The sequence below is a fragment of the Mirounga angustirostris genome, unplaced genomic scaffold, assembly GCF_029215605.1.
Source record: "Mirounga angustirostris isolate CCGP_5_RB_7025 unplaced genomic scaffold, mMirAng1.0.hap1 SCAF_4, whole genome shotgun sequence".
Classification (NCBI taxonomy): Eukaryota; Metazoa; Chordata; class Mammalia; order Carnivora; family Phocidae; genus Mirounga; species Mirounga angustirostris.
This window is the reverse complement of record NW_026991712.1, coordinates 132,699,166-132,723,427: the sequence shown is the minus strand read 5'-3', so window position 1 is coordinate 132,723,427 and position 24,262 is coordinate 132,699,166. Positions and strand designations below refer to the sequence as shown.

General features: G+C 37.2%; 1 pseudogene; it reads right to left on the bottom strand.

The window, feature by feature from the left end:
* Positions 1–21,722: 21,722 nt before the first annotated feature.
* LOC123842787 (dnaJ homolog subfamily A member 1-like) lies at positions 21,723–24,180 on the bottom strand (annotated as a pseudogene).
* Between the last annotated feature and the right edge of the window lie 82 nt (positions 24,181–24,262).

Genomic DNA, 24,262 nt, shown 5'->3' with positions numbered 1-24,262 from the left:
AATGGGAACACCACAGGTAGAAGACAGAAGCAAGTGGATTTAAGTTTAGAAAGACTTAGAAGCGAAAATAGCAAGGAAATCTAAGAGAGCCCATTCAATCAGTATCAATCTGTGCTTCTTGTTAGAGAAAGGTTAGGTTGGAATGGAACTTGCAGAGATGGAGTTAGTACAAGACTATGATGGTGAATACTAAATGTGTGGAAATACGCTTTGAGAAAAATGCACACATGCTGGGTCATAGCACACGAGGGAGTTAAAGATACATCTGAATATATTTGCATCTAATTGGGTTAACGTGGCACTTTTGTTGATTGTGTCATTAGAGAGTGTGACAGAAGGACGTCGGTGTCACTTTGAGCTTCCCCCCCCTGCATGGGGATGGAGCTCACGGGAACACAATGGGGACAGAGGCCTGTGGAGGTGGACTGCCACGCGGTGGCAGAAGAGATAACCACAGGGCACATAACAAGGAAAGCCAAGTGTTACTTTCCTTGTCCCATTTACTCAAAGGGTCAAAACAATGAGCACGATTAAGAACAAGCTTAACTCTTCTCAGTAATCAGAGAGACACCAAAGAAGACAAAGTACTCTCTGAAATGTGCAGGGAACATTAAATGGGAGCCAGGCTTAGAAAAACAGGGAGAAGGAGATATAGATACATGCATTAATAATATGTTAAGGACCCTGACAGGGAAGGATAGTAGGAACATATACACATTATATATATTTATTTATAATTTTACAAATGTAAATTTTTCCATTTATATTTGATTTATATTTGCTTGAATATGGAGTACAACTGAGGGCACGTCCATCTAGTTTGATAAATTATATAGCATGTACTCTATAGAAAGTGAGAGCATGGGGACTATGAATTTGGAGTGTATGGATATGGATGAAATAGGCAAGAAGAGGAGTCCAAGTCCCATCAGGCAGATGGGTTAGCAGAGGTGCGGTCCCAGGATAAGAATTAGGATCATGGGTTGGAACCAGGTATGTCAAAGCCAGCGAAGAATAAAATCTAGAAAAGGAAGGTGAGAACAGTACCTCTGGAGTTTGCATATAAAAGAAGGTCCATAAAACAAAACACCTGGATTAGGACTGTTGTGTCTAGAACAGTGGTTGTCTGCACCTTAGTTTTAAGCACCTCTGTTGGGTGAGTAGATCAGAGTTAGAAATGTTTGCTGCTCCTCAGTGATGGGGTTTTGTGGTTTTGTAGATGATTGTGGTTGGTGGTCACAGGAGGCGGAAATACTAAGGCAGGGAGTTGTCTGTGAAGCCTGCAGAGGTTTTTTTTTTTTTTTTTTTTTAAGATTTTATTTATTTATTCATGAGAGACAGAGAGAGACAGAGGCAGAGGGAGAAGCAGGCTCCCCGTGGAGCAGGGAGCCCGATGCGGGACTCGATCCCAGGACTCTGGGATCATGACCTGAGCCAAAGGCAGACGCTTAACTGACTGAGCCACCCAGGCGTCCCAAGCCTGCAGAGTTTTAAGCACTTCTATTTTAAGGTCATAATTTTAGTTGGCTTAGGTAATTTTTATAATAAGCATAAACTCTTCAGTTTACTAGGAAGCATCAGAATTTTAAAATCTACCCATTCTTTGACTAAGAAACTTGACTCTAAGAATTTATATAAATGAAATGTTCATTCATTTAGCTAATATTTATTGAGGGCCTTTTATGTGTTGGGCACTATGGAATATATCAATAAAGAAAACTAAGCTCCTTGTCCTCATGGAGCTTTCATTGTATAGAGGGCAGATGGACAATAAGCAATGAACAAAATAAAAAGCAAATTATTTAGTATGTTTGAAGGTGATAAATGCTAAAAGAGGAGTAGGGCAGGGTAAGTGTAGGTTATGGGGAGCAGTTCGCTAAAGTAATAGTTTTTAGTGAAAGCTCGTTGAGCTGTTTCCATTTGACGAAAGGCTTAAAAGAGGTAAGAGAGTGAGTTCTGTGGATATCTGGTGAGACAGAGACTATCCCAGGAAAAAGCAAAAGTCAAATGATAAATGCAAACTCTCAGACACGAGCACCCTGGCATGTTTCAGGAACAGCTTGGAGGCTGGGGTGCTGCAGTTGAGTGAGGAAAGTGTAGGGGTGTAGGGGATGAAGAGAGGAAGAGAGGCCACAATTAAGAGATTGGAGATGCAAGAAACACAGAGGAAACCATTTGAAAAGTTCAGGGACCTCAATTCTGTTGGGAGGAAGGAAATAAGATTAAAGAAGACAAATTGGAAATAAAAACTATGGATTCTTCAAAAGAATGCCGTCAATTTTTATTTCTGAAATGTGAGATTGATTGATCTATCTATAGCTATATAAATATAATGTAGATAAAAATAGAAATATAGATATAGATTGATCGATCAGTCAACCTATCTCACATTTAAAGTACATACACACCCACACGCACATGCACAGAGTGGTTCTATATTGTGAAAGAGCTTATTATCTCTGAGAGGTATGGATTTGATACTGTGATTGATGTGACTAGAAAGGCAGAGGCAGGAAGTCAAAGGCACGTTTTTAGCTCAGCTCTAAAAACTGGAATTCAGTCTTTGAAGTTTTACCTGCTTTGAAATACTAAAATATATGGAAATTTAAGCACATTTTAATTAAGGTCTCATAAATGCAACATATGTAATAAAATAGCAAAGTGATCAGCCTTGACAACCAAGGTGTAAATCAAAATCAAAATCACGATTTCTCAGCATAAGGCACTGTAACTATATTACTGATATATGAAAGGTTCCAAAAGGACTTTTGGAAGTTCAATGTGGTCAAAATTGTAGACTGTGGAGTCCAATAGAATTTAATTTAAATCTGACTTTTTAACCGTTGGCCATTAAGCAAATTACTTTATCTCGCTGAGCCTCAACTTCCTCATCTATGAGATGGTGATAATATCTATTTTTTTATGATTGTTATGAGTATTATGTAATGTATTGCACATAGTAGGCACTCAACAAATGACAGTTTATTAAAATTATTTTCTGTCTACTCGTTTGCCTTTCTAAACTCTATGAGGCCTCTGCACACTGAATTCTGTAAGTCTTCCCCCTTTTTACTTGCATTGTTTCTACTGCCCTCTTTTAAATTCTCTCTTTTATACAGATGAAATGACTTTATAATCATAGAAAAGAAATGGCTCTAAGTAGAAGTTGAATGTATAAGTATTTATTGTCAACAGCAAAAGCTTGGCACTAATTCTAGTCAAACCAACATTTAACATGCATGTTCCAACCTTTAAATAGACAAATACAAATGGTTTCACTCAAAAAATCAACTCATTAGCCAGCACTTAACTCATGATGTCAGCTTGCACGAGATGTATTTCTCCTGTGGTCACCATATATTCCTAATTTCAAATTGAAATACACATATGAGGCACATGGATAATAGGAGTCCAACAGGCATGCCTAAGGCCACGATAAGATTCCTTTGTAGTTTAGATGTCTGAATATCTAGTCTCAGAATTTGTTAATTTCATGTTTTATAAGTCAGAAGGCTGGGAAATGTTTGTTCAAAAGATTCAAAGATTTAGGGTGCCTGGGTGGCTCAGTTGGTTGGGCGACTGCCTTCGGCTCAGGTCATGATCCTGGAGTCCAGGGATCGAGTCCCACATCGGGCTCCCTGCTCGGCGGGGAGCCTGCTTCTCCCTCTGACCCCCCCCTCATGTGCTCTCTCTCTCTCATTCTCTCTCTCAAATAAATAAATAAAATCTTAAAAAAAAAAAAGATTCAAAGATTTAAAAAAAGGGACTTTGTATACTTTTTTCTTTTCCCCAAACACTAATCAGTTTTCACTGATCTTGGTCTATTGCACTGCATGTGGTTGCTCATATATTAATCTCTAGGTATTTTATGGAGGAAAAAATGTTAGAAAATATCATCTTTATTCTGTAACTTTTTTTTGTGCCATGGATTTTAGCTCATGGTACTTTGGGAGTTTTCAAAAAATTCTTCACCACATAGTCCCTGAATGTAAATAATAATGTAGTTAGTAAGAAATTGAAAGGATACATATTTATATATGCATTCATTCAACAAACACTTATTTATGCCTCTATTCATTCAAGAAGTAGTTATGGAAAATTTACTATGTACCGGGCACGATTCAAAGTGCTGAAGTTCAGCAGTTAATAAAATAACACTTTTATATTGCATGTTTCATAATAGATTATTGCAGAATTTGGGGGGCTTTATAGCTGTGAGGAGATGTAAAGCATATAGCAAAATCCACTGATTTTATAACAAAATCGGGTTATGTCAGAGAGCTAAGAAACTTCCCACAAGGTCACCCAATTAATGTCAGAATACGAACTGGAAGTTGTTTGATGATTTCTACTACAGCATCTTATCACCAGTTCTTGCTATGAATGTAGAATACTAAACATCTTTATATAGAGATCTTGGGATCTTCTGCCTTTCCTAGGGCATAACAAAGGGGCTACACTTCAGATGTTTATATTTCGGGAAGCTTTGCAATTTGTTGTTATTTTTGATATAGTTTTTACCCACCTGTCCTAAAATTTGTTCACACATCCCAGATCAATTACCATGATAAAAGACACCTTTGTCGATGATATACATGATGCAGAGTGAATTCTGAGTCATACTGGTTGTCTACTATCTAGTATCATTAATATCGAGCTTAATTTATTCCAGGTATTTAGTTGGCTGTCCCTTATTAAGTTGATTATTCTTTTAGAGTCAGTAATTTACACTGCCATTAGAATGCCCAGATAGTGGGGCGCCTGGGTGGCTCAGTCAGTTAAGCCTCTGCCTTCGGCTCAGGTTATGATCCCAGAGTCCTGGGATTGAGCCCCGATCGGGCTCCCTGGTCGGTGGGAAGTCTGCTTCTCCCTCTCCCTCTGCTCCTGCCCACCAGCTTGTGCTCTCTCTCTCACTCACTCTCTCAAATAAATGAATAAAATCTTAAAAAAAAAAAGAAGAAGAATGCCCAGATTGTGAGACAGGCCTTCAACCTTCTGGATGAAGCAACTGAAAGTTAATGTGGTCAAGAAGTTGTCTTTCCTTCAGGTGTCCTGGAATGCCTTCCTGGAAGATGAATTTAAAAGAGAACTCTGGGTGACTTAATTTTTAATAATCCAACACATTAGCAATCATCTATGGTTCTTTCTTTCTGTCCTGCCAGAAACTCTGAGAAACAGATTTGGCAGAAGGAAGAAACAGACTGATGGACATAGTGCTTCAGCACTCTGTGGTATGAAACAAACAAAAACCAAGAGAACTACTATTTCACCATTTAATATAATTTCACTGGTAAATATGAGATTCAGAAACTGGTGTCCCTGAAGGCAGTGGATGATTTAAATTTACTGTCTACTTAAGCTCACTTTTAGTCATATTTTATCAGGAAACAGTTGAGGCATGCATCAACCTTTATTAATATATAATGAAAGAAGTAACACTTCCTTTCTAAAACTCCATTACAGCAACATTATTGCAACATTAGTAAATGTTACACAGAAAAACCTGTCTGTGGGAATACGTTGTCACTTGGAATTGATTGAGGGCATCAAAATAATCTTTTGCAAAAGATTAATGAGTGTTGTAGACTAATTGAAAGGAAAGCAAACTTTGTCCAGCACCAGTTCTCAGATTCTCGTTTTCCTTGTTGCCCTTGACCACCCTCTGTGTGCCTGAACACAGTCCACAAGTGAAAGTAAACTTACAGGAAGAATTTATCCAATCACTGCGAAAGTAGGCATCTTTTCACCGTGGTCTTCCCTGGACTTTACTAGTTTTCTCTCTGGGAACTGATACAGACATCTCTTTCTGTGACTTTCTTATTAAAAGAAGGTGAAGGAGTTTCCGAGCCAGAAGGTGACTATTTAGTGCTTGACTTTTAATAATGCAAAAAAGCATATCAGAGTTGTTTGATATTAATTTTTAAAAAGATATATTTTTTTGCTACATAACCTACTTTGGGAAAATAATAGCAACCATAAAATAAAAAGTGACTAGCATATAAGTCTCAGAAGACAGTTTTCCCTTGCTGACCTCTCCCTCTGGGGCCAAATTTCAGAGCATGATGTTCATGCTAGTGCTCTAGAGACATCATGTTTATTTCCTTACTGCAAAAATTAAGGAAAAAATTTATTCATAAATGATTTGCCTGTCAGAGGCAAACTTAGAATGGGAAAGTCAGCATCTCTAAGTGGCCTGATGTATATTCTCAAGGTTTCTTTTATACGCATTAGTTGTCTAGCAGTTTTTGTTTGTCACCTTTCTTTCTTTTTTTTTTTTTAAAGAGAGAGAGTGTGTGGGTGATTTGGGGGTGGCGGATGGGGCAGAGGGAGAGGGAGAGAAAGAATCTCAAGCAGACTCCTTGCCCAATGTAGAACCTGACGTGGGGCTTGATCTCATGACCCTAAAATCATGTCTTGAGCTGAAATCGAGAGTTGGACACTTAACTGACTGAACGACCCAGGCACCCCTTGTCACCTACTTTGGAGTGAAGGAGGCTGGCTGTGGGATTATAAATAGAATTAGTCCTCTACATATATATATATATATCTACTTCTTTAATAAAGATAACTACTCGATTCAGCATAAATTCTCGCATCTCTGCTCTGTGCCAGACACTGTTCCAGGTTCTGGGAAATAGATCTGTGAACAAGATAAAGCCCTGGTGACAGGTATATAAAATCTAGGGGCAAGCACACATATGCAAGAGCAATTATGAAGCAGTGTTAGAGCTATGAAATGTAAAAACAAAGGGGCTCCTGAGGGCACATAAGAAGGAATATATCCCCAGTCTTGGGGTGGCAGTAGGGTGAGTAAGGCAAGTCTTCTTGGAGCAAGGAATGCAAAACAAATGTCTAACAAGTTCAAATCTATTACTTAATAGGCAGAGGGTCTTCTGTGAAATTAACTTTGAGCAGATAACATAAGATAGTATTTGCTTTCCAATTTGAAGTGGCTCTCACTATCTATTGAAAATGATTTGCTAAAAAGTCTTTTAAGAAATAAATAATAGTAGTTTTTTTTTAAAGATTTTATTTATTTATTTGACAGAGAGAGACACAGCGAGAGAGGGAACATAAGCAGAGGGAGCAGGAGAGGGAGAAGCAGCTTCCCACTGAGCAGGGAGCCCAATGCGGGGCTTGATCCGAGGATCCTGGGATCGTGACCTGAGCTGAAGGCAGACGCTTAACAACTGAGCCACCCAGGTGCCCCAGTAATAGTAGTTTTTATGTAGTACTCCATTACTTTGAGTCTGTCATGAGAAAATAATATAAAATATGAACTGTTCTATAGTCTTGAATATCTTAATGATAGTGCTCATTATAATGAAGAAATATTGGAAACAAAGTAAATATCAATAGAATAATGTTCATTAAATTTTGTTACATCCATGCTATTATTAGAAATATGGTTATGAAAATTTCATGAAAAAGTAGCTTTTTTTGCATGTCATAGGAGGTAGAAATGAGGGAGAGAGTTTACAGAAAGACAAGAAAGAAAAAGACAGGAAGGTCCAGGAAAAAAACAAAATATTTAGGCCAGAATCAGTCTAGGATTTCTCTGAACATTGAAGATTTTTGTTCATCTTAAATAGTGATTTTCAAAACTGATTTTTTGGAAGGAGAAATATTTTTGATGAAAAATTATATCTACTGTGGATTTCTAATATATAAGACTTATAAAATATGTAATACAGTATTTTATTAATAATTTATTTGAAAAATTCAAATTTTTAGCACTTACTTAAAATAAGCTAGTTAATGAGAACAATGAGACAATTTTGATGAACTTAACAATCTGAAATTAGGTTTTATGGATGACAGTTACCTTCTTCTGTTTACTTCTTTAGTTTGTTTTGGCTGTTGGGTATGAAGAAACTTTTAATGAATGATACTGACACTCTTATAGAGCTTAATAGAAGCAAACATATGAAATTCATAAAAAGAATAGAACAAAGAGTAATCAACTCCACACTGAAAAGAAGGTTAAATATGTGCACAGAGTTGGCAGGAGGTTCTGAATTCTGAGCACTAAACAAAGTCCAGTTCGCTCAACAGCCCTTGTTAAGTTGGTGTTCTCTAATGTGTTAGAAACTTGGTGCATAGCATATATGAATAAACCTGTTGGAGTTTATTCCAATCTTTAACATAGTTTAAAAATACATGATTATGCTATGTATATAAATGAAATCTAAGCAAATATTTATATACCGAAGACAAAAATTATTACATACATTGGGCCTGATTTGAACTGTCATTTTCATAAGTGTATAGCATGTTTTTTTGCTTTGCCAGGGAATGACATTTATTATAAATAAGAGGTAGATAATTTTTGTGTAATTTGGGGGGAAAGTTTTAGAGAAGGTATTCCAAAAAAAAAAAAAATTTGTAGGGGCGCCTGGGTGGCTCAGTCGGTTAAGTGTCTGACGCTTGATCTCAGCTCAGGTCTCAATCTCATGGTTTGAGTTCAAGCCCTGCATTGGGCTCCATGCTGGGCATGGAGCCTACTTAAAAAAAAAATTGTAGTACTATAAACCATTGTACTTGCTCCCTGGATTCCTGTCCATGATACATATAATAAATGTCAAACAAAGTAATAAATGCTAAAGGTGTTTAGGGAGAATGAGCAAAGTGAGCTTGAGGAACGAGGAATCTTCAAAGGGGTTCTTGAGTTTTGGCTGCTAAGCTGCACATGCACAGGATGACTGAGGTCTTGCAAAGAACAGCTACAGGTTTTTTCTTCTTTCTTTTGAGCTGAACAAGAGATTCTGGAGATTACATAGTGCTAAGAAACATTGGTTTTCTGACTAGACAGAATATCTCAACCATTAATTATTCTTAATTTATGATTAAGGATATATAGGAATACATGAACATAATGAAAAATGGAAGAAATACTAAAGAACCAAATGGTACTCATAGAACTAAAAATACAGTACCCCAAATTAAAAATTCATTGGATGAGCTTAACAGCAATTTAGATGCTACAGAAGAAGAGATATATGATCTTAAAAACATAGCAACACAAGCTATCCAAGATGAAGGATGAGAAAAAGACTGAAATACTATGAAAAAAGTTTTGATTACCTATGAGCTATGTTTCTTGTCACATCATCCCTGTACTCAGAAGGAGCGCTCACTTGGTTTAATGTTCCATTGGTGCCTTTTGAAATTCTTAGCAATTTTTGAATAAGGGCTCCCTCATTTTAGTTTTGCACTGAGCCCTGCAAATTATCTAGCTGGTTCTGCCTAGATAATACTAAATAGTATACCATTCATGTAGTTGAAATCCTAGAACTGGTGGGCAGTGGGAATGAGGGGTGAAAAAAATGTTTGAAGAAATAATGGTTGTAATTATTTCCAAGTTCCTATTGGTCCAAGAAGCTCCATGAAACTTAATCACAAAAAACATGAGGAAAGCTACACCGAGATGACCATAATCAAATTACTTAAAATCAGTGATAAAGAGAAAAACTTAAAAGCAACCACAGAATATTTCATTTTTTCCAGATTTATTGTTATATAATTGACATATAACATCGTGAAAGTTTAAGGCATACATGTGTTGATTTGATACACTTACACATTGCAAAATGATGATCACCATAGCATTAGCTAACACTCTATCAATCACATCACATAATTATAATTTGTGTGTGTGTGTGTGTGTGTGGTGAGAACATTTATGATCTATTCTCTTAGCAACTTTCAAGTATATAATACATTGTTATTAACTATAATCACCAATGTTTGTACACTTTGACCAATGTTTCCCCATTTTTCCCACCTTATAATCCCTGGTAACCAATGTTCTACTCCTAGGTTTTACAAGTTCATCTTTTAGATTCTGCATATAATTAATATACAGTATTTGTATTTCTCTGACTTATTTCACTTAGCATAATGCCTCTAAGGATCACCCCATGTTGTTACAAATGGCAGAATTTCCTTCTTTCTTACGTCTGAACAATATTCCATGTGTGTGTATTTCGCATCTTTATCTATTCATCCATTGGTGAACACTAAGATTGTTTCTCTGTATTGGCTATTATGAATAATGCTGCAATAAACAAGGGTTGTGGATATCTCTTCGAGATCCTGTTTTCATTTCCTTTGTATATACACCCAGAAGTGGTATTGCTGGGTCATATGGTAGTCCTATTTTTAATTTTTTGGGGGCACTTCAATTCTGTTTTCCATAGTGGCTGTACCAACTTCAATTCCCCCCAACAATGCATAAAGATTCCCTTTTCTCCATATTCGAGTCAACACTTGTTATCTCTTGTCTTTTTGATGATTGCCATTCTAACAGTGGGAGGTAATATACCATTGTGGTTTTGATTCGCATTTCTCTGATGATTAGTGATAATGAGCACCTTTTCATGTGCCATTTATTTTATTTTATTTTTTAAATTTATTTTTAAATTTATTATTTTTTTATTATGTTCTGTTAGCCAACATATAGTACATCATTAGTTTTGGATGTAGTGTTCAATGATTCATTAGTTTTGTATAACACCCAGTGCTTATCACAACATGTGCCCTCCTTAATACCCATCACCCGGCTACCCCAACCCCCACCCCCCTCCCTTCTGTAACCGTCATTTTGTTTCCTGGAGTCCAGCGTGTTGTCCACTTTTATGTCTTCTTTGGAAAAAATGTATTTCAGTTCTTCTGCCAATTTTTTAATCAGAATTTTTGCTGTTGTATAATTTTGTATTTTTAATTATTTTATTTTTTTTAAGATTTAATTTATTTGTCAGAGAGAGAGAGAGCACAAGCAGGGGGAACAGCAGGCAGAGGGAGAAGCAGGCTCCCCGCCAAGCAAGGAGCCCGATGCTGGACTTGATCCCAGGACCCTGGGATCATGATCTGAGCCGAAGGCAGATGCTTAACTGACTGAGCCACCCAGGCATCCCAGGTTGTATAATTTTTTAAATGCATTAGACATGTCGCTGGAGGCAAGGGAAACAAAAGCAAAAATGAACTATTGGGACTTCATCAAGATAAAGAGCTTTCACACAGGGAAGGAAACAACCAACAAAACTAAAAGGCAGCCTATAGAATAGGAGCAGATATTTGCAAATGGCATATCTGATAAAGGGTTACTATCCAAAATCTACAAAGAACTTACCAAACTTATCACCCAGAAAACAAATAATCCAGTTAAAAAATGGGAAGAAGACATGAATAGACACTTTTCCAAAGAAGACATCCAGATGGCTAACAAACACATGAAAAGTTGTTCACCATCACTCATCATCAAGGAAATACAAATCAAAACCATGATTAGATATCACCTCATACCTGTCAGAATGGCTAAAATTAACAACACAAGAAACAACAGGTGTTGGTGAGGATGTGGAGAAAGGGGAACCCTCTTGCACTGTTGGTAGGAATGCAAACTGGTACAGCCACTCTGGAGAACAGTTTGGAGGTTCTTCAAAAAGTTAAAAATAGAACTACCTTCAATCCAGCAATTATACTACTAGGTATTTACCCAAAGGATACGAAAATACAGATTCAAAGGGGTACATGCACCCCAATGTTTATAGCAGCACTTTCAACTATAACAAAACTATGGAGAGCGACTACATGTCCATTGACTGATGAATGGATAAAGCAGATGTGGTATACCTATATATACAATGGAATATTATTCAGTCATCAAAAAAGATGAAATCTTGCCATTTGCAATGACACGGATGGAACTAGAGTGTATTATGCTAAGTGAAATAAGTCAGTCAGAGAAAGACAAATACCATACGATTTCACTCTTATGTGGAATTTAAGAAAGAAAACAGATGAACATATGAGAAGGGGAAAAAGAAAAAAAGGAGAGAGGGAAACAAGCCTAAGTGACTCTTAACAACAGAGAATAAACTGACGGTTGATGGAGGGAGATGGGCTAGAAGGGTAATGGGTGTTAAGGAGGGCACTTGTTATGATGAGCACTGGGTGTTGTATATAAGTGATGAAACACTGAATTCTACTCCAGAAACCAATATTGCATCATATGTTAACAAAATGTAAATTAAAAACATAATAAATAAAAAAAGAAGTTTGGAAGGATAAAAAAATATATTTTGAATATTGATCCTTTATCAGATATAATTTGTGGTCTAATATTTGATCTATCCTGGAGAATCTCCTTGTGCATTTGAGAATGATGTGTATTCTGCTGCTGTTGGATGGAATGTTTTGTATATGTTTGTTAAGTGAGCTGGTCTAATGTGTCCTTTAAGTTCAGTGTTTCCTTATTTATTTTCTGTCTTGATAATCCAGCCATTGTTGAGAGTGGGGTATTGAAGTTCCCTGCTCTTACTGTATTGCTGTCTGTCTCTCCTTTCGATGTCTTAATATTTGTTTATATATTTAGGTGCACCTATATTGGGTGCCTAAATATTTACAAATGTTATATCCTCTTGGTGAAGCAATCCCTTTATCATTATAGAATGACCCTGTGTCTCCTGTTACAGTCTTTTGCTGAAAGTCTATTTTGTTTCATATAAGTATAGCTACACTGCTTTCTTTTGGTTTCTATTTGTGTAGAATATCTTTATCCATCTTTTCACTTTCAGTCTATGTGTATCCTTAAATTGAAGTGAGTCTCTTTGGGCATCAAATAATTTGTTCTTTCTTTTCTTTCTTTTTTTTCCCCAGTGCATTTAGCCACTCTATGTCTTTTGATTGGAGATTTTAGTGCATTTACATTTAAGGTAATTATTGAAAGATATGGGGTTATTGTTACCATTTTGTTAATTGATTTCTGGTTGTTTTTATAATTCTTTTGTTCATTTATCCTTCTCTCTGTGTCTCTTTTTAAGATTTGATGATATTCTGTAGTGGTATGCTTTGATTCTTTTCTCTTTCTTTTTCATGTATCAACTATAGGTTTTTGCTTTGTGGTCATCATGAAGCTTACATAAAACATCGTATATTTATAACAGTCTATTTTAAGCTGATAACAACTTCACTTCATATGCATACAAAAACTCTACATTTTTATTATTAACCCACTCCTTTTTTTTTTTTTTTTACAATACCCCTCCCACATTATGTTGGCTTTTCTGCCAAGTCTTGACAGAGAGGTCCCATGTAGAGGATGAAAGTGAACACAGGTTATGCCTAGATTAAGGAAAAGTAAATTGGGGAAAGGGGGAGTGCAAAGCAAGGGACAAGGGAGGGAGGGAAATAGGACCATCTTTCCACTCCTACTGTAGTACTTTCTTAATCTATTCAGTTCCAAAAATTATGTTTTTAAAGCTCACTATGTACATGTCACCCTTCCTTCTACCTATTTTAGTGGTGCTCCATTGCTTACAAATGTAATACAAATTCCATAGCCCATGTTATATGTCAATAATATCTCAATAAAAATTTCCACAGCCTTGTGGATATAGACAAACTGATTCTAAAGTTCATATGGAGAGGCAAAAGATCCAGAATAGCCAACACAACATTGAAAGAGAACAAAATCAGAGGACTGACATTGGCTGAATTTAAGACTTACTATAAAGACATAGCAATCAAGACAGTGTGGTATTGGTGAAGGAATAAACAGATACATCAATGGAACAGATTAGAGAGCCAGTAATAGACTCACATAAATATCAACTGATCTTCCACAAATGGGCAAAGGTGATACAAGGGAGCAAAGATAGTCTTTTCAACAAATGGTGCCAGAGCAACTGGACAATCCACATGACAAAAAAAAAAAAAAAAGGAATCTAGATAAAGACCTTCTCTCCACCACAAACATTAACTCAATATGGATTGCAGAACTGTAAAACTCCTAGGAGATAACATAGGAGAAAAGCTAGATGGTCTTGGGTATGGCAATGATTTTTTTAGATATAATACCAAAGGCACAACCTAGGAAAGAAATAATTGATAAGGTAGACTTCATTATAATTAAAATGTGAAGAGAATGAGAAGACAAGCCAGGAACTGGGAGAAACTATTTGCAAAATACATATCTGAAAAAGGATTATTATCCTAGATACACAAAGAACTCTTAAAACCCAAAATAAGAAAACAAACCATTAAGAAATGGGACAAAGACCTTAATAGAAACCTCACCAAAGAAGACATACAGCAGGGGCGCCTGGGTGGCTCAGTTGTTAAGCCTTCGGCTCAGGTCATGATCCCAGGGTCCTGGGATCGAGCCCCGCATCAGGCTCCCTGCTCCGCGGGAAGCCTGCTTCTCCCTCTCCCACTCCTCTGCTTGTGTTCCTGCTCTCGCTATCTCTCTCTCTGTTAAATAAATAAATAAAATCTTTAAAAAAAAAAAAAGAAGAAGACATACAGCAGATGGAAAGATGTTCAAGATCATATGTCATTAGGGAATTGCAAATTAAAACAATAGTGAGATACCACTACATGCCTATTAGAATGGCCAAAATGTGGAACACTGACAACACCAAATGCTGCTGAGGATGTGGAGCAACAGGAACTCTCATTCATTGCTGGTGGGAATACAAAATGGTAGAGCCACTTTGGAAGATAGTTTATCATTTTCTTATAAAACTAAATACTTCTACTTACCACCCAGGAATCATATTCCTTGGTATTTAAGTGAAACTTATGTCCACACAAAAACGTGCACATGGATGTTTATAGTAGTGTTATACAATTGCCCAAACTTGGAAGAAACCAAGATGTCTTTCAGTAGATTAGTGGATAAATAGACTATGATACATGCCTTGGACTTATAGTCCCTTGGGTGAGAAGACTTCCCCAAGGGAGTCAATGAGTCAATAAACATTAAAAAAAAAAAATCTATTGCACTATGAATTCGGTAGGACCCAAAGGTGTCAAAGCATCAAAAGTATTAGTGCTTCTGCTGCTGTTGGATTGAGGCACATTAACCCTAAATTATTTCATTTAATGCAAGTTTAGGAAGCTTCTGTAGTTTACCCAGTGGGAATGACAAAAAGGAGCTACAGAAATAGCTCAGATTTAGATTCTTTTTAGGGGAGGACTTCATAAGGGCAGGAGGTGGATGTTTTTTAAAAGAGTTTTTTAAGGATTACTTTAAAAACAGTGGTTGGAATCATCTAGGAAGCTTTTAAAATTCCCAGGCCCAGGTCCAACTCCATATCAATTAAGTCTGATTCTCTGGGGCTGGGACCAGAGCAGTATATAAAAAAAAACAACACATACACAAGACAAAAAGACAGAAAGACAAAAAGAACTTCCTAGGCCATTTCAATATGCAACCACATTAGGAAATAACTGCTTAAAAATAATACTCTGAGTGGTTACCTTATGGAAATCACAAAACACACACCTACATTTAAATAGAAAAAAAGTAATATTTTTATGCAATTGTGATTTTATTCCACAATAAAATTTATTGTAACTGTGTAACAAACATATTCAAAAAGTGCTACGTCTCAAACTGCTTAAAAGTTAAGATGGTGAGATGGTTACATTTATATGTCAGCTTAACTGGTCCATGGGGTTCCTGCATATTTGGTCAAACATTTTTCTGAGTATTTTCTGCAAGGGTGTTTCTGGATGAGATGAACATTTCAATTGGTAGATTTTAATATTAGATTACATTACATTTTAATCAGTAGAGTAAGGCAGATTACCCTTCATTATGTGGGTGGGCCTCATCCAATCAGTCAAAAGGGTGAATAAAACCAAAAGACTGATCCTTCCTTCCATGAGAAAAATTCTCTAGACAATTACCTCCTGAGTTTATCTGCAACATTGGCTCTTCCTGCCTGATGGCCATTCAACTGGAACATCTCTCTGTGGGTCTCACACACCACTGGAATGCCCTGCAGATTTTGAACTTACCAGCGTTTATAATTGTGTGAGCCAATTCCTCATAATAAGTCTCCTCTCTCTCTCTCTCAGCATGTGAGTGTGTATTTTATATTTTATATAGTGTGCATATATATAATATACATTATATTAGCTCTTTGGAGAACTTGATTAATACAGATGTTATTTCTGTAAAACTGTTACTTGTCTCAGAAACGTGGCTCCAGTGAACAGTAGGATTTTGATATTAAGAGGCATGTGAAGAGTTTGAATAAAGTTGTTTCATGAAATTTGAGGATAGAAGAAAGTAGTATTTTTAATGTAATGCATTAATTTACAGAATGTGTGATTTAAAATAAGTATGTAACTAATTAAATCAAATATGTACATATTTGGCTTTTAAAATTTACATTCTTACTAGTATACATATACTCAATCAGGCCTTTACCCTCATTGCTATTTTGTTTGTATTCTCATTTGGATATCAAAAGAGCATCCTATATTCTGGGTTCTCTTATGTTCAGGCATATGTGGCAGTTAATTTTATTGACCCTCAGTTTTCTTACATGTAATAGGGGATAAAATAGTACCCACCCCTTAGGGCTATTGTGGGAATGAAATGAGGTAATTAACATAAAGTGTTTAGTATAGTGCCTGGCACATAGTTATTATTCAGTAATTATACATGTATTTTTTTTTCTTTAAAAGCATATTTTAAGGACAGAGTTGAAGAAAGAATTGGTAGAGTTAAACTACCTTTTTTCTTTTTTTGTAAGGTATGGAAAATTTTTAGCATTCAGATCACTGAAGCTAGGTTCTATATTTTGATGTCATTTGTCCAGATACTTTCTCCATGCAAACACAAGGACACATACTTCATCACATATTATTTTTTTGAAAATGTAATTATTCTGTCATTCTTCCCCATGGCTAGAAAAAGCAGCTGTAGTAATGAGCTTATTGCTCTGTGAAGAAGAGACTATTAATTCTTAGTGTAAGCCTGAAGGAGAGGGCTTACATTTTATCAATTTGGGGGCAATACATTAAATATTGTGTAATTTAGTTTGATTTCAGGAACAAAAAAGCTCTCCCTATTAGCAGGATAAAGCCTTACTCCTCTTACAGGCTCTACTTCTCAGACACAAAAACCTCATTTCTGCATCTAATTTTTGACAACAAATTTATAACTGCATTTTTATTATTAACAATTATATTCAATTATATAGTATATAATTATATTAACTATATCAATTATATAATTATACTAATAATTTATATTTATATTAACAACTTATTCTGAACCCAACTTCTTAAAACTTTCATCAAGATGATTTTTTAAGTCATGGGGGCGCACCTGGGTGGCACAGTTGGTTTTATGTCTGACTTTTGGTTTTAGCTTAGGTGATTTCAGGGTGTGGGATTGAGCCCCACATTGGGCTCCATGCTCAGCATGGAGTCTGCTTGAGATTCTCCCTCTCCTTCCGCCCTTCCTGCTCGTGCTCTCTCTCTTTCTCTCTAAAATAAATAAATAAATCTTTAAAAAAGTCATGGGAAAACTTTTGTATAAAAACTACTTGTTACATTTTCTAGAGTAACAATGTGAGTATCTTATTGTTCACTCATTCTCTCACTGGTTTTCAGTGCCAACAATGTGAAGGAATGTTCCATGTATCACAAAAAAAGGCATTCTCATGGTCCCTTTCTCAAAGAACATGGGCATCATTTGAAATCTCCCAGCTGAAGTAAGCTGCCTCTTCCACACAGTCATCCTCTATCACATGATTCAATATTTTCCCTCACAACATACCTGAAAATATGTCAGTTCCTTGAATGCAGGCAGTCTTTCCCCCTAGAACAAGTGCTTGACACTAGAAGGTGCTCAGTAGATATCTGTTTATTGACAGATTATCTTCTTATTATCTGTCTATGAGGAAGATATTTTACAGCTACCTTTTTACAGTTGAAGAAATAGGCACAAAATTTTCAAGTTATTTGCTCAAAGTCACATGGTTGGTGAAATGATAGAACTGGGATTTGATTCCTCATATGTAAAGGTGCACAAATAGGGCTGGGCACAAAAGATTAGGAATGGTGACCACTTCTTTTTGGTTGCATTGTAGGTAATGAATAGGAAATAATGCTTTAGATGGAAGTTGATTCACATTCTAGAAGTTCTGAAACATCAAGATGAAAAGTTTGAACTTGATTCAGAAAGCAGAAGGAGATTTTTAGAGAATATGCTGCTTTTATTGCTTTGTCTTTGCACATACTGATTTCATTGTCCCCTTCTCTCCACTTCTTCATCTCCTTTAGTGAGTACTGAAACTAACATTTCACATTCCTGGTTACACAATACTGGGTCTGGACATATTTTCTTGTCCCTATATTAAATAATACTGAGGGGGCGCCTGGGTGGCTCAGTCGTTAAGTGTCTGCCTTCGGCTCAGGTCATGATCCCGGGGTCCTGGGATCGAGCCCCGCATCGGGCTCCCTGAACAGCAGGGAGCCTGCTTCTCCTTCTCCCACTCCCCCTGCTTGTGTTCCCTCTCTCACTGTGTCTCTCTCTGTCAAATAAATAAAATCTTTTAAAAAAGAGAGAAAAAAATACTACTGAGAACAAGCAAAAATAACTTAGATGTTTGCTCTAGGAAATATATGTTCCTGGAAGATCTGACTATGAACTAGTTAAAATAATTTACTTACTGAGACAAACAGATTCATCATCTAGACTAGCCTCAAAACCAATCCACAGGTATGTCATAAACTCTGCTCATTCCCATCTAGCTCTATGACTTCCTAGACCCACTTTAAAGGCACTGAGACTGGATCTCAAAATCCTCTATCATCCCATGCCTTCACCCTTCTGAGACACTACTAAGCCTTTGGCAAAGTGGTGTTATCCTTTACTGCAGTATGTCTAGTAAGTTTAGCTCCGATCTTCAGATTTTTCTGTTGGACTTTTAGGGAGTTGACAGTTGCCAATCCATGTCTACTTTTTGTAATACTCAGCTGAAGCATTATTTCCCTTGGTGGACCTGAGATGTCCCCTTTAATTCCGTGCCCAGGCACAGTAATTGCTCCCCTCCTGTGCATCTATACCTGCTGGCACACTTCCTCTATTCTAGAGTGCAATCTTGCTATTAGACTGGGAGTTCCTAAAGGCAGTGGCTGTGAACTTTCATCACTGTATATCCTTAGCACTACCTTGAACATAGATTGGGTGCTCAATGACGGTGAATTATTGACTGTTGAACTGAATGGGTGAATAAATGTATAACCAAGTGCAGGTAAGGAGACTTACCATAAGGAGATCAGATAGAAGGTGATTGCCATCATTTATCAATGAGGTTATGAGCACTGGTGAATAGAAATGAGTTGCTTCCCCCAAGAAGAATCAAATCAGGAGAGTCCAAGCACCACTAGGAAAATCTCAGGAACCAATAAAAGAGAAAAGATAGCCTTATATTTCTATTAATGATGTTCAAGCCTGGCTGCATATTAAAATAAGCAAGGATGTTTTTAAAAATCCAATGCCTTCTTCCTGGGTGCTAACCTCACCCTACCACTCTGATTTAATTTGGTCTGTTGTGGGGAAGGACATTAGAATATTTTAAATGTGCTCCTGAAACCTCTAAGGAGCAAAGTTGAGAATCCTTGGTCTAAATGCTGGAGGTTGCTATTTCCTTGACACCCTTCTAAGCCCAGGGATTCTTCCTGAGTTGTAATTAGCAGGAGAATGCATAAGATCCTCCTGTCAAGGAAGCTTAGTGGAATTTTGTGTGAAAGATACGGGATGATCATGGGTTAGGTAGTTTAAAAAGTATATTCAATATGATCATTTTTTTTTTAATTTGGAAAAAAGAAAATTCTATTGTTTGAGTAATTCAAAGTATGAAAAGTAAATGTTGGTAAGAAAACAAAACACTGAAATTCTCAATAGAGGCATGCTCCTTTGGGATTTTCTAAAACCATTTTTGTTTGTTTGTTTCTGTTTTTTTTTTTTTTTTTGTAGGAGAGACTTGAAATGTGAATGTTTATCAAAAGGGAACATGGGTTTAAAGATTGTGAAGCTCTGTGTTTGCCCTGAGAGTTACAAAAGTGTGTATGTGCTCCTTCTCTGTGCTCCCTAAGGGGGCTCTATTACCTTTATCCACACTTCTCACTACGCTTGGTATGGAACTTGGTGTTTCGCTTTCTCTTCTCCCCATTAACTTGTAAGCATTTGAGGGGGACAGGATTATAACTCTCTTTATTCCCAAGTTTAGTGCCTAGTGACTCTTAATAAGGGTTGATTAATTAGAAAGAATGAGGGCAAAGAAGGAATGAAATATCTATCATTTGGCTAGATTTAACTACAGCATGATGCAAATGAGGTCATGCATGTGAGTTCCTGCTGGCTCAGGGCCAGGTGGTTATTCAAAGATACTGTCCCATGACCTTGTAACTGCCCCTTAAACCTAGGCAGCTGCTTAACATATGTTGGTGCTTCAGAGAATAATCCCGCCACTATTAAAAACTCAAAGGACAAGTCCTAGAAATGGTGACTATTAGCACCATTGTGAATCAAGATCAGCTCTGTTTATTTCCTCCTCTACAAATTAGGGCACATTACTTCTTATAGGCCCTGCATCTATCTTATGATCATATAACATGCTCTCTTAGTAAAATTGCCTGGCATTTGTGGGAAAGTGTAACAAGATTCTTCTCCTTGCTCCTAGATCCCCCATTGTCTCTTTAAAATATGCTCTGCACTTCCACTACTTCCCACAGTTATTATCCTGATGTAGAAGGCAGGGAGAGTTTAAAGGTCTTTCTCACTGGGACCTTGAAGTACTCATTTGCAGAGTTTATGGGAAAGAAGATCCTCTGTTTCAGTCTCTTCTGATGCATGTATTTCCATTCCCTGACCTTTCTAAAAAATGACCTTTCAGAAGAAGTGGTTGTTGAGAATGGGAAATAATATGGACAACTCAAATTTATATCATGTTTTGTTTCAAAATTGACTTCATGGTCATCCCTTAAAAGACTCTTCTTATGACAGGTTCATCCATCTCAGGAAATTCTTGGCTGCCACAATTCTTTGCAAAGCATGCTTAGAAAGATCTGCATTCTATCTCGGCTCCTCCGGTATGTGTTAATGATATTTTAGGTGCATGATTTAAAAATCTTTTGAAGGGTTTTCTTATCTGTGATTGCCTTTTATTCTGAAATGACTTTATGAGTCAGTTAAAGGGGTAACTGAGACTTAGAGGCATTATTAATTGAAGTTACTGGGTTGTATTTGGTCAGCTTTCTAAATAGACCAGGACCTGGTGGTAGAACCCAAATTTTGGAAGATCTAGCTCTGAGTATTCTTTATTACATGACTGCACTGCCTTATTGTACAGGGGTCCATTAATGTTCATCTTCTGCCCTTTTAAGGATCCTTATGGCCCCAAGAACAGCCTTATGTCAGAAGCGTATGTGGTTAGATAGGTAATATTGACTGGGTTAAGTGAGGAGGGGGAGGACCCAGAGTGTTTCCTTTTTTTTTTTTTTTTTGCTTTGTAATCAGTATATTAAGGAGACATTCATACATTTCATTTGCTTAATTCTGATACCCAGATTTAAGCTTGTGAACATGACTTTTAAACATACAATTAAAGCTATTCATCATAATTTGCTATACTACCAACATTAAATTATAGTTACTTTGGAGCAGAAGTTAAATGGTTTAAAGTAAGCCTGTAACATACCTAAAAAACACCTTCCTATCACATACATGCAAATTAATGTCTCCACGTAAATGTCTCTTCACTCTAAGTTACCCTGCTCCCGAAGTCACTAGTCTGAAGCTTATCATGGTCCAAAGAGAAGGAAAAAAGGTATAACCAGGATATATATATATATATATATATATATATATATATATATATATAAAGATGGCATAGCAGAAGGGAATGCAGTTCTACAAGTGCAAGCCCTCAAACAGCAGCATATGATAAACCCCTTCTTTAGAGAGGTATCCTTTCTATCAATGATACCACAGGCTAAATTACATAGCATGCCATCTTCAAGTAACAGTTGAGGCAATAAATGCAGAGGCATCACAATGAATTCCACTTAACTATAGACCAACACTTCTCTACAAATTCTTTGTCTGACTGCCAATTAAATACAAGTTTTAACTTCATAGCTTAACAATTAAGGGTCATACACCGAAGTCAATACATACACCTAGCATTTCAGTCTGAGCTGTTTCATATACATAGAGCTGAAATTAATTACAAGGTATGGCCTAACAAATGCTAGGGGAGATTTTTTTTTTTAAGTAGTTTTTACAAGTATTAAACTTTATCTTGCACACTGAAGTCATCATACATACAGGGCATAGTCAGAGCTTTTATATTTGAGTTTATTCTTCATTTAACTTTTAAAACACTACTATAGTTGAATATTAAAACAAAAACAATAGCAAGTAGTGAGCTATGATTATAGTCCTTCACTCATTCACTACTGCATATAAAATGCCAGCAGTGTTATTCACTGGCCCCATTAAGAGGTCTGACACTGAACACCACCCCTGGGATGATGTTCGTCATCCTCATAGGCTTCCCCATTGTAATGGCGCCATCTTTCCTGATTTGGATCAAAGTCCACCAGTTCTACCTGGTCCATTTCATCAGTCTCTTCTACTTCTTTCCTCTCAGGTAGGAGTTTTTCCAGCAGAGAGTTTATCAGGAGAGAGAAAGCCATTCTCAGGAAAGTTTACCTTAAATTCGATGATTAGGCGACCCTTCTCATATGGTCTACGATAAATTGGCATGCCTTCATTTAGCACACACTTGATATCTCCATGCTTGACAATTTGACCTGGGTGAGAGGTGATGACGATGGTTCGGTTGTCAAGAGTAGATACTGGCTTTTGAAAGCCTCACAGTGCTTCAACCAGCTGTATGTCCATACACATGAAAAGGTCTTCTCCTCACCGAGTAAAAACAGTGGGGTCCTTCTGATCTAAAACAACGATAATATCTCCTGGTTCCAGTCCTGGTTCTTGGTCTCCTTCACCATGGAATGTTATCTTCTGGCCATCCTTCATGCCTTTGTCAATATAAACTTCTAGAATCTTCTTCTCTCGAACTATCTTCCTCCCATTGCAGCTTTTACATCTATCTTTGGGACTGATCCGTTCCCCATGGCCCTGGCACTCCATGCACACAGACTGAATTTGCTGAACCATTTCAGGTCCTATCTGATGAATTCTTTTTTTTTTTTTTTTTATTCTTATGTTAATCCCCATACATTACATCATTAGTTTTAGATGAAGTGTTCCATGATTCATTGTTTGTGCACAACACCCAGTGCTCCATGCAGAATGTGCCCTCCTCAATACCCACCACCAGGCTAACCCATCCTCCCACCCCCCTCCCCTCTAGAACCCTGTTTGTTTTTCAGAGTCCATTGTCTCTCATGGTTCGTCTACCCCTCCGATTTCCCCCGCTTCATTCTTCCCCTCCCGCTACCTTTTTCTTCTTCTTTTTTTTTTTTCTTAACATATATTGCATTATTTGTTTCAGAGGTACAGATCTGAGATTCAACAGTCTTGCACAATTCACAGCGCTTACCAGAGCACATACCCTCCCCAGTGTCTATCACCCAGTCACCCCATCCCTCCCACCCCACTCTTTTTTTTTTTTTTAAAGATTTTATTTATTTATTTGACAGAGAGAGACACAGCATGAGAGGGAACACAAGCAGGGGGAGTGGGAGAGAGAGAAGCAGGCTTCCCGTGGAGCACCTCCCACCCCACTCTTATTTGCATTCCAGTACCTCGGCAATTGGGACAACATTCGACTGCTCCTTTCTTACCACCTCGGCCTTCACATTTATCGCAAATCACATTCTTTTGCAGAGCTAGTTTTTGTGTTGCACCATTATATAAATCTTCTAAGGTTGCTGAGAGCTGATGCACAACATTTTTACCTCTCCTTTCTCTCTGCATCCTTCCTCCTCCTCCAAAAAACATATCAAAGATGTCCATGGGGGAGCCAAAACCACCACCAGCTCCACCTTCTTTAATTGCCTGTTCTCCTCCTTTGTCATATAATTCCCTTTTCTTTGCATCAGAGAGTACTTCGTAAGCTTGAGAAATCTGTTTGAACTTCTCTCCTTCATTTGGATTCTTATCAGGGTGATACTTCAAGGCCAGTTTCCTGTAGGCCTTTTTCAATTCCTCTTGGGTGGCATTGGGTTTGACCCCCAAACATCATAGTAAGTGGTTTCTTTCACCATTTTCTACAGCTGGTGAGAGGGCCGAGGCCGGTGTGGGGGAGCAGGAAGGAGCGCGTTGTTGGGCGCAGCTCGGGCAGCCGCCGCTCCTCCGCGTCTCACTGAGCGTTCTGGAAAGTTCCGCCCCCAGAGTGTTTCCTAATGAGAGGTTACAATGTTTGAAGACTGGGAAACAGAGAAGAGCTTGCAGGTGATCAAGGAGCTAAAATAAGTTCAT